Source organism: Oryctolagus cuniculus, chromosome 17 (assembly GCF_964237555.1).
Source record: "Oryctolagus cuniculus chromosome 17, mOryCun1.1, whole genome shotgun sequence".
NCBI lineage: Eukaryota > Metazoa > Chordata > Mammalia > Lagomorpha > Leporidae > Oryctolagus > Oryctolagus cuniculus.
Genome location: NC_091448.1, coordinates 29,255,806 through 29,267,904, shown reverse-complemented (window position 1 = coordinate 29,267,904; position 12,099 = coordinate 29,255,806). Strand labels below are relative to the sequence as shown.

The window sequence follows — 12,099 nt, the reverse complement described above, 5'->3', positions numbered from 1 at the left end:
TTGTTCTGTATCCAGTGTCTACTCTGAGTTATGATAGTAAATAGATAATAGATAATAGTTGTGATAGTAAAGAGATAATAGTAAAAAAAAAACCAGTAAATCTATTTTTTGATAAATTAAAAACACCAAAGGGCATTTAGATCATTCACTACCCATAATATCTTATACAGAGCATTTCATTTTACTAATCATGCTACAAATTAGTTAAAAATGAAATAAACAAAATGTGTGGTGAAAGGTCTTACCTTATTTTTTTGTGATTTCATTGTTGTTTTGAATTGGAGAGGGATAAACTCAAAATTATCTGTATCAAAATCAAAAATCATGAATCTTTCATTTTTTATTATTAAGTGGTTGTCCAAATTGTACATGTAAAATTCACAGAGCTTCACTAAAAGAAGGAAGGCATCGTGGCATGATAGAAAGGTCACATGTGGCCGGCACCGCAGCTCACTAGGCTAATCCTCCGCCTAGCGGCGCTGGCACACTGGGTTCTAGTCCCTGTCGGGGTGCCGGATTCTGTCCCGGTTGCCCCTCTTCCAGGCCAGCTCTCTGCTGTGGCCAGGGAGTGCAGTGGAGGATGGCCCAGGTGCTTGGGCCCTGCACCCCATGGGAGACCAGGAAAAGCACCTGGCTCCTGGCTCCTGCCATCGGATCAGTGCGGTGCGCCGGCCGCAGCGCGCCGGCCGCGGCGGCCATTGGAGGGTGAACCAATGGCAAAGGAAGACCTTTCTCTCTGTCTCTCTCTCTCTCTCTCACTGTCCACTCTGCCTGTCAAAAAAGAAAAAAAAGAAAAAAAAAGAAAGGTCACATGTTTTAGAACCAAGTTAATTTGGGTTCCAAAGAGGTAGTATATCTTGAGCAATTTATTTAACATTGTAAACTTAATATTCATCCCTAATTTATTTAGTTAACATTGCTAAACTTAATGTTCATCCCTAATTTATTTATTTAACATTGCTAAACTTAATATTCATCACTAATGTGAAACCGATAATATCTGGAATATTTGTCGCTCCCCCTCTTCGTGGAGGAACGACACAGGACCCTGCGCTGTTCTTTCGTCTGCTCGGCCCTCCCCGGGTTTGCTGCTGGTTCTTCCCGGGTTGGCTACTATCCCTTCCACCTCCGTGGAAGGGCAGTTCCCCCTGGCCACATTCCCCACTTCCGCAGGGGAGCAGCACACCGCCGGCCGGCTCTCTTGGGGGCTGCACAGGTGTTCCTCCAGCTAGATGTTTCCCTTAGATGTTCCCGGTGCATGCCGTCTCTCTCCTCCTTTATAGTCCTCCTCTGCCAATCCCAACTCGGCTGCCCACACGCCGAGTACGCTGCTCTCCTCCAATCAGGAGCAAGTCCTACAGTTTATTGGTTGAACTGGAGGCAGCTGTGTAGGAGCTGTTTACTTCTCTCCCAGCGCCATATTGTGGGAGAGCAGATGCATAGAATAAGTCTTAATTCCAGTAACTCAGTCCAGTCCGGGCTGCTCCCCACAGATCCCCCTTTCTTTTTATTTTTTGGCGTTGATACGCGCCTGTCTTCGGTGTCCCGCGGCACACACTCTGCTCTACTTGCTAGAGTTGCCACAGGTTCTTACAAGTCCTATCAATCAGGCAAACCGAATCCGGGTCCTCTCTTCACCATGTTGTGAGGAGGTTTTTAGGCGCTGATGCGTGCCTGTCTTCGGTGACCTGCGGCTCATACTCTGGTCGAGCCGCCTGCTGGTGCTTACCGCCTTAATCAGGCAGACCGAATCCAAGCTTTCTCATTGCCATATTGTGGGGTGGCCTTATTGATGTTAATTCGTGCCTGTCTTCGGTGACCCGCGGCGCATAAGCTGCTAGCCGCCCGCAGGTGCTCACCGCCTCACTAATCGGGCAGACCGAATCCAAGCCTTCTAATTGCGGTATTGTGGGGAGGCCTTACTGATGTTAATTCGTGCCTGTCTTCGGTGACCCGCGGCGCATAAGCTGCTAGCCGCCCGCAGGTGCTCACCGCCTCACTAATCGGGCAGACCGAATCCAAGCCTTCTAATTGCGGTATTGTGGGGAGGCCTTACTGATGTTAATTCGTGCCTGTCTTCGGTGACCAAATCCAAGCTTTCTCATTGCCATGTTGAGGGGAGGCCTTTCTATTTCTCTATTTCTCTATGTCCGGGCATTCCTATTTCTCCCATTCTACTTCCATCTTCCAGCATTCCTATTTTTCTCATTTTACTTCTAAACTTCTGTTTCTCTTATCCCTGCGGCTTCCCAGCGCCTCGCCCTGCCGGCGCCCGCCCCGAGGCTGCTTCTCTGCGGCTTTCCGGCTCTGAGCCGCTTCAGCCCGCGCCTCTCTCATCTGCGCGGCTTCGCGGCTCTGCGCGGCTCGGCTTTGCGCGCACACTCCGCGGTCTCCGCGCTAGCCCCGCGTTCCCTATCTACTTGTGCCCCGCACGCTCTCTGCGCGCGGCAGCCTCCGCGAATCACACAGCGTCAGCTCACGTCTCCGCCAATAGTATTCAATCTAAGTTCCCCGGGCTAACCTGGCGAATTCAACCCAGCTCACGTCTCCGCCCCACGATCTGGCTTCCCGTCCTTTGCTCCCCGGGCTAATCAGACGGATCCCAATCTGGCTTACGTTTCCGCTTCTGGTTTCAACTTTTCGCCCCCTATTCCCAGGCTAACTTGAGAATCCCAAAGTGGCTTTCGTCTCCGCCTCGGCCTGCCCCCCGCGGCTTCAATTTCCCTAACATTTTTCTCTACCCGGTATGTTTCCCCAAGCTTTCCTCCAACAATACTCCTCCCTCATTTCTCCTGGCCTCTCCCCACAGTCCGCATCCGAGTCTGTTTGTTCTAGCTTTCACTTTCGCTTTCAACCTTAGAGATTTCTCCCAGCTTCCCCTTGTAGTCTGTATCTGAATCTATGCCTAGGCTTTCAACAGCTTCCTCCGGCACCTCTTTCGTCCGGCTTTTCCCTAGGCTGTTTGCTAGTCTCTCTCTCCGATATTTTCCACTTCTTCCCGTTTCTTCCCTCCTAAGTTTCCTATCCGTCCTAGGTTTCCTATCCGAGTCACGCACCATTATGTCGCTCCCCATTTTCGTGGAGGAGTGACAATATTCAGTCCATAAAATTGAATAAGCTCTGCTTCAACATGTTGAGCACAGTGTCAAAACATCCTAGGTGATTTCTTGATATTTATTATTATTATAGTGAACTGAGTAGAGATACTTACAGTAACCTGCTTAGGGTCTGAGTGATATATACTCCCTTTTCCTTTAACCCATATGTTCCTTTCATTTACTATACAATAACTAGAATCCAACTGATTATATCATTTGCTGGCAGGTGACTAGGTGTAAAAATGTTTTAAGAGGCTGGCACAGTGGTGTCATAAGTTAAGCTTCTGCCTCTTTCACCAGCATCCCATATGAGTGCCAGTTGTGTCCTGGCTGCTCCTCTTCCCATCCAGGTCTCTGCTTATGGCCTGGGAAACCAGTGAAAGATGGCCCAAGTACTTGGGCCCCTGTGCCCATGTGGAAGACCTAGAAGCAGCTCCTGGCTCCCTATCTGCCCAGGTCTGGCCATTACAACCATTTGAGGAGTGAATCAAGGGATGGAAAACTTTTTTCTCTCTCACGCCCTTCCCCTGTCTGTAGCTCTGCCTCTCAAATAAATTAATAAATCTTAAAAGAAAGCTTTAAAAAGGCAGAACTAAAAGGATCACAATTTATGAAAAAAAATACATAGGAAAGAACTAATTCCCGGGGCTGGTGCTGTGATGCATTGTGTTAATGCCCTGGCCTGAAGCGCCAGCATCCTATACGGGCACTGGTTCTAGTCCCGGCTGCTCCACTTCCTATCCAGCTCTCTGCTATGGCCTGGGAAAGCAGTAGAAGGTGGTCCAAGTCCTTGGGCCCCTGCACCCACGTGGGAGACCCAGAAGATGCTCCTGGCTCCTGGCTTCGGATTGGCGCAGCTCCAGCCGTTGTGGCCAATTGGGGAGTGAACCAGCAGATGGAAGACCTCTCTTTCTCTGCCTCTCCTTTCTCTCTAACTCTGACTTTTGAATAAATAAATCTTAAAAAAAAGACCTTATTTATAAAAAAAAAAAAGTAGTTCCTTTCAGGGTACCTGATTCGACATGACAAGTGAAGACAGAGACATAGAATCTGAATTAGCTGATTCATTGAAGAAAGACTTTGAGAGGGTAATGGTTGGCTATTCTTTGATTTGAATAAAGGTTTCCAGGCAAAAATGTTGGGAATGATACATGAGGGATGTCTTAAAAAAGCCAATAAGGACCTGCACTGTGGTACAGCAAGTTAAGCTTTCTCCTTTAACATTGATTTCTCATGTGGGTGTTGGTTCAAGTCCTGGCTGCTCCACTTCCAATCCAGGTCCCTGCTAATGCACCTGGAAAGATAGCAGAGGATGGCCTACATACTTCTCCTGTGTCCATGTGGGAGACCCAGAGGAAGCTCTGGCTCCTGGCTCCAGCCTGGCCCAGCATTGGCCATTCCAGCCATCTTGGGAGTGAACTAGCAGGTAGAAGACCTCTCTCCCCCCACTCCTCTACCTGTCCTTCTTCCTCCTTCTGTCCTCCATTTTCTCCTCTTCTCTCTCTGTAACTCTGCTTTTCAAATAAATAAAGGAAATCTTAAAAGTTTTTATTTTAAAAGTCAGTGAAATGTGAATAGGACTTGCTCATGGTGTCTTTATTTTGTAATCCACAGATTTAAATAATAGTTCCATTTAGGAAGACTTGTAGTCATAGCAGAGTATTAGTTATAGCAAATAGTGAAACCAGGAGAAAGAACATTAAATTCACGCTCCTCAGATATCATCTGGTACCCTCATTAAATAGATACATTTTCTGTAGGCTCTCTTCATTTAAAAGTCATTTATGGTCTTATGTTGCTAGCTTCCAAGCACATTAAGAACTATGCCATGCTCATTTTAGTTATTTGAATGCAGTTTTCTATTAAAAGTACTAAGTATCATTTTGAGGAATTAATTCATTTTAAGCAAAAGTTCATATTTCATTCATTAATGGAACTCCTATTTCTGCACAAAATATTTAAGTAAGATTATTCAATTAATTGTTTTACTCATGAAAAGTCATATTAGAAGTATAATTTGGATCTTACAGAGACTAAATTTGTTTGCATTTCTAAATCACTAAGTTTAATTTCCCAAATTTTATTCCTGCCTTCTTTTCTCAAGTCACAACTCATCGTTGGCCTACTTTATTTGATGAGACTGGAAAAATTGTAATTTTAAAAGGCTTCCAAATTTTAAAAAGAAAATTATGAGTAGGAGTAGAGAAGTGCATAGAAATAATGGAAAGCTAGAATTAGAAAGTCTGTATTAAGTCTGTATGGAAAATATTTCCTTTTCAAAATACATTCACCCTCTATAGCTTTGGTAAAGGAAGCTTCCCAGAAGGGAGACTACAGGTAGAGTAGAGTAGTACAGGTAGAGAGAGAAGAGATTGGAACTTATGTTTGACTTTGGTTCTGAAAGTTGCTGTCCTTTTCAATTTTTTTTTTTTTTTTTTTTGCATTCCTTCTGAGCCATAGGACAAAAAATGCTTTGTGAAATCCTGACTCGTGTGTAAGGAAAAAAAAAATCCTTTCCCTTGATTTCTCATATCAAAGAGACTGACTTTTTTTTTTTTTTTTTTTAAGATACCTTTCTTTGAAAAAGGAGAGAGTGAGAGAGATCTTCCATCCTCTGGTTCACACCCAAAATGGCTGCATCTCCCAGGTTTGGCCAGGCAGAAGTCAGGAGCCAACGACTCCATCTCGGTCTCCTACATGGGTGGCAGGAGCCCAAGTACTTGGGCCATCATCCGCCGCCTTCCAAGACATGTTAACAGGAAGCTGGATTGGAAATGGTGCAGCCAGAACTCTAACTGGGATGTTAGTGTTGCATATGGCAGCTTAAATTTCTGCTCAATAACCCTAGCTCTGAGGTTGACTTCTATTTTTTAAGTATTTCTTTTATTTATTTGAAAAACAGAGTGATCTAAAAAGGGAGTATAATAAAAAGATCTTCCATCTTCTGGTTCACTCCCCAAATGGATACAATGACCAGGCCTGTGCCAGACCGAATTCAGGAGCCAGGACCTCCTAATAGGTCTCCCATGTATGTGGTAGGGACTCAAGCATTTGTGCGATCTTCCACTGCTTCCCCAGGTGCATTTGCAGGGAATTGGACTGTAAAACAAGCAGCTGGAACATGAATCACCTTTCCTATATGGGATGCTAACCCACTGCATCACAACACCAGCCCCATGAAACTTTTTATCAAACTGTAGCAAATCCTTTATTACAAATAATTAAAAGTGTCAACATTTCAAACAGTATCAAACACCACTTCATATCTCTAACACAGAGCAGAGTAGACATACAGGACTGGAACTGAGTGAGCAATGTTGAATTTCGAGCGTCTGAGCACATCACATGTTGAGCAGACAAAGCTTAGATGTCACATCCCCACATTATCCAATTGTGTGACTCAAACATCTCATCCTCTCAATGGAGACACAGTTTTTATTTCGTATTTTAAGTGCAGGAAGTAGAGAGGGCTAAAGTTCAATGAGAACATACCAAACTCAATTCAACTCAGTTTAAAAAAACAAAATTAAAAAATTAGTTTTTAGGGGAGAGGGGAACAGGCAGGCATGGGGTGAGAGTCAAAACTGTGACAAGGGTTGGTGGCTGTGCATGGCATGTGGTAGCTCTGGAAATTGTCATATGGTACTTCAAAATAAGGTGGCTTTTGTGGCTTTTAATATGATTAATATGACTCAAATTTAAACTTTGTTCAAAAAAAAATTAAAGCCTTTAAGGCAAGCATCCCCTGAGGGAAAAGTCATTTGTTATAAAATTGTGAGAATACCCAAGCAAGACCCCACTTGAGATTCGTCAGCATGAATCTGAGAGTTTTTGTCCACTGTTTTTCAGAATTTAACTGGGTCTTGATGAAATAGGAGCTGCACCTGCCTCCTGTGTCTTCAATGTTGCCTTTCTCTGCATCCATCCTGGATGGAAGACAAATCGTATCTCGCCCTTTCCAACCTCTTCTTTAGACTGCCATGCACAGTCCAGAAAAGCCACCATTACATGGTCAAACTTGGTGTCCCAGAAAAACTGCAACCCCCCAGAACAGTATAATGGCAGTAGCTCCTTAGATTTGTCTGTCAGAAATTCCAGATACGAATGGTTTCCAGAGGGCATAATGCCTCTGAAATTTCAGACCCTTCTCATTAGCCAGGACACAAAGCAGCAACACTGCCCCAAGCAGCATTAATCTCATTCCATTCCACTCACTGGTCTTCTTCAGCTTGTACGGATGCATCTGGGCATGATGCATCCAGTTTTCTACACTTTTGAGCTTGTCATCCAGCTCCAACTATTGTCATTTAAATTCACTGTATTCTCTCTGATACTGAGCTTCCTCCTGATCCAGTCTCTCAGCCTCAGCCTGGCCCTTCTCCAGATTTTCTGCCACTATTTTGGAGTTCTCTCCCAGATCTTCCAGCTCCTGGATCTGCCCTTCCTCCTGCAACTCCGGTCCCTTAGCTCCTATCGCAGCAGTTCACTGTTATCCTCGTTCATTTGCTCTAAGATCTCCAAACAGTGTTTGCAGTTCTGACACTCGTTTTCAGTGTCATGAAGCTGACTGTCCAGCTGGTCTAAGACAGCGTTCGTGCATTCTTCACACAGTGGATGCTCCACCTCTCTCTGTCCCGACGTGATGTCAAAAAGGTCCCCAATGACGTCCAGTCTTCCACCGAGGTTCTCCATGGTGGCTCCATCCAAAGCTTCCCCAATCGGAGTGAAGCTGTTAGCACTTTCTGTAGACATCATCTTGGCTGTAGGGATGACTCGAGAGGCAGCGTCCTGGCGAGTTTCAATGAATGATTCCTCTCTTGAGTCACCCTCTTCCTCCTGGGTCTCCCCTGGTTTGACGTGGGCTGTGGCAAGTAATGGAGCTGTGAGCTCCTGGATGGTGACACGATCCAGAATCTTGAAGGAGGGGTTGGCTGCAGCGCTGGCCCTCTTATTTTTTTATTATTATTATTTTTTTTGACAGGCAGAGTGGACAGTGAGAGAGAGACAGAGAGAGAAAGGTCTTCCTTTGCCGTTGGTTCACCCTCCAATGGCCGCCGCTGCAGCCGGCGCACCGCGCTGATCCGATGGCAGGAGCCAGGATCCAGGTGCTTTTCCTGGTCTCCCATGGGGTGCAGGGCCCAAGCACCTGGGCCATCCTCCACTGCACTCCCTGGCCACAGCAGAGAGCTGGCCTGGAAGAGGGGCAACGGGGACAGAATCCGGCGCCCCGACCGGGACTAGAACCCGGTGTGCCGGCGCCGCAAGGTGGAGGATTAGCCTATTGAGCCACGGCACCGGCTTACGCTGGCCCTCTTAGCTCACCTGCACAATGCTGCTGGGTGTCTTAGACCCCTCCATCCCTCAAGACCCTAGATCCAGCAACTCAGGTTCAGTCTACCACAGGAAAGGGAGTGGAGGGTGGGACTATAGCCTCTGGTCAGCCCCGGAATGAAGCCTCCAGTATCACCATCGCCCAGACTTTAGCTACTTCTTGGTCCACCAGCAGAGGAAGCAGACTTTAAAATGCAGAGATTTTGCAAAGGTAAATGCTTAAAGAAAAATGGCAGTCAATAAAACACGATCCATTAGTTATAGCTCAGATGATAAATGTCCCAGCACAGAAATAAGAATTCATGCAGAATAAATCCTCCAGACTTCCTTGGTCTTCCTGTAACTTGCAGTTTCTTTTCTCAGAGGCATTGGCGTGGAATACCCTAAGGTCATCAAGAGCAGCATGATGTCATGGCAGGTTCACTTGATTTGGGGAATTAACGTCTCATGAACTGGCCTTACAGGGCAATTTGGGAAGAGTAACTTAACCTCTCTAAATTTGATTTTCCTTCAAAGTAGCAAGAGAAAATAGTTTCCTTATGGAATGTTCATAATTTTCAAATTAAGTACAATATGAAAATAAAGCTCAGTAAATATTTTCTTAAAAGAAGTGAATCTAAGGACAACAAAAACAAAAACAATGACCTAGATCCCAGGAAATTTGCTGTGTTTTTTTTTTTTTTTTTTCAATTTTGTCCACGTAGAACACCATTAAAACCATGTTTGAGAAATTTACCTTCCAGGCTAAAGTGATTCTTAAAACTCTTAAATTCTTCCATCTAGTTTCTGATCATTCGAGTATTTATGTTTCACAGTTCAGTTTCTTTCCAGGCCTGTGATGAGTAACAATTTTGTCAGAATTAAAAGCAAAACCTCTATTCCCTTACCTCACTATTCTCGGGCATTTTCTGATGATATATTCAAGTAAAGCCTATTTCTCCAAACCACCTATTTGTATACAGCACACCATCATTCAGTATGTATAACATGATAAAAAGTCAATTTGATTATTTGCTCATTACCTATAATTTAGATAATTACACTCCATTGGGAGACATTTTCAATACAGTGATTATTTGAGTTGCTGCTCAGCTGTTACAGAAATTTAATGCTTCATTAGTTCTAAATACATGTGTCTGGAATTCTTTTACAGCCCTGAAGAGAAGCAATATGAACTTTTATATAGTTATCTACAAATACTTCCTTAAACTCAACTGGGCTTTGTTTATCCTCTGTACTCCAGAGGTCTCTGTTTCCTTGTGACTGTTTAACTGTATAATTTTCTGGTGAAACAGAGCCTTACTTCGCTTGGACAGTCCTTTAAATTTGGCTAAACCAAAAATATGAACTATGGAAAAAAAAAACATGCCTGATGAACCCAAGTATGCAGATACCAAAGATCAAATCCTACATGAACCTTAAACCCCCTGCGTCCTGGCTTGTCCCCAAGTGTCTTGTCCATTTACTGTTCAGCTGTAAGACAGATACCACCATGCCAACACTCAGGGTGAAACTTTGTTGACATCTTGACAATCTTAGTATCCAGACATAGAGATATTGGAATCCTTTTATGCCTTTCACAGCGACTTCATTTTTATTTTCTGTTGGGATTATTACAAAAACCTGCAGAAAGGAAATCATAAAGGAACAAAGCAGTTTTTCAGCAAATCTGAGCAGCCCTCAGGAATACTTGTATAATATTGTAATAGTAGGGTTAAGTAATTAATCTTAGAAATAAGATAAGCAAACTTTCTTTTTCATCTCTTGTCACAGTACAGAGTGACCTGATAAATATTAACTTAAAGGTGAGAGGCAGGAAGAGAGAGTTGAAGATTATTAAATGGATAAATTTCTCCAATAAATAGCCAGAAGCATGTTATTGTCTGAAGCCAACATATGTTGTTTATTGCTCACTTTGTAGTCCTTCGCAGGCTGTGGAGCTCTGCTGGTGAATTATTCTCTAAATGTTGCTCTTTCCGTTGATGGCTCAAGGACAAGATTACTTTAAGTTGATATTTGCATCAGCATCCTAAAGGAAATTCAGTTGGCAGATTGAAGAAAAAAGCATGGAGGAAGACAACTAGGCACCTGTTATCTGGTGGTGTCGCCCAGAATTCCTTGTAAGAATTAGATGTACAACTAATCTTAGTCCAAGAACCTTTAGAAAATGTTTAAAAAAAAAGAACATGGATACTGCTGAATAGTAATTATCTCTAATGTAAGAGGATATACAAAGGAAGAGAAATAGACAGGAAGACCATTGAGAGATTATGATTAGAGTGCAGAAATAAGAGTAAATCCTAGTATTCAGAGAAAAAATAGTTGCATATTATGTGGCTAATCAATTAAAAAGTATTGTAACAACTGTACTAAGGACATCCCTATTACACAGTAATCATAATGAAGACCATGAACTATAAAATGAGCATGTGCCAACACGAAACAACTTTTTCTATTATTGTGTGCGTAATGTGTCACAATGTGAGTATATCCATGCCTTTACAAGTTTTTCATAATATTTCATCTCTTAAACATTCTATTTCATGCATAATAACTTAAGTTGTTATATTGCCTGAGGTAGGAGAAAGGTTAAAGAATAAAAACTGGGGATTGTTTTGTGCGTGTTTTGGTGACATGATATCACATAACTTATTATCCATAAATACAGCATTGGGATATGTGGAACACAGCTTAAAGTCAATTGTTTAAAACTCATAATCTGATTTTTTGTAGTCACTTAATGCATTGATGCAACATGGTACCAAGAATTTATGGTATTAATTTTATAAGAATATGAAACTTGGTCTCAGGAGGTAGCCTTACTGTGCAAAATACTCTACTAGTTATTCAGTTATATTATGTGTTTCAACAGATTTGATTTTGCACACTTATTTTTAAACAGAAAATTAGGTTTCTTTGCTTGATTTTTATAGCAAAATTAGCATATTCATAACAGTGAGATATAATATCCATATAATTGGAACTCTGCTCTAGAACTTTGATTCAGTTTGTCTTAATGTGTATTCATGAAAGTATAACAGCTAGTGACATTGCATAATCTGCAACTACCCAAGATGTAAGCGGGTAAGTATGCTAAAGGGAAAATATAATTCTGAAAATTGAACCAGGAACAGAAAGATCATTCTGCTGCTTAAGAGGTGTGGCTGAGTGAAATTAAGTTTTCCATTCAAAACATTCCTGCTTTCTGTTGATTTTTCACCTTACTGAAAAGATTGTTTTGAGGATAAATTAGAAGATGTATATAGAGATGTCTAGAAATGTGTTTAATTGTACATTCAAATCATTCCAGCCTGCTCCTGTTGGCAAACTTTTTAAAATTATAAATAAACATAATGTAGTTAGTAGTACCATATGAAAAGGAAGATCAATACATATGTCTGTTTATACTATTACTATCATAGTCACTGATTTGGTCCAGAATCCTAGGAATTATAGTAGAAATATAACATGTTGTCAGTCTTAGAATGATTCTTATATATTATGATATAGTTAGGTAAGATTTCATCTAGTGTGTTAGTGTATCTAAGTTATAAGTATTTTCTTTTTATGTTCATTTATACTAGCTCTACAACCTGTCTTGGAGAACATATCTTCTATTTCTGTCCTTTGGGACAGTTGTGTAATAAGAATATTATCAGCTTCTTGACAT

At 42.4% G+C, this 12,099-nt stretch overlaps 1 pseudogene; it reads right to left on the bottom strand.

The window, feature by feature from the left end:
- Window positions 1-6,855: 6,855 nt before the first annotated feature.
- On the bottom strand, window positions 6,856-7,868 carry LOC100344760 (beclin-1 pseudogene; annotated as a pseudogene).
- Between the last annotated feature and the right edge of the window lie 4,231 nt (window positions 7,869-12,099).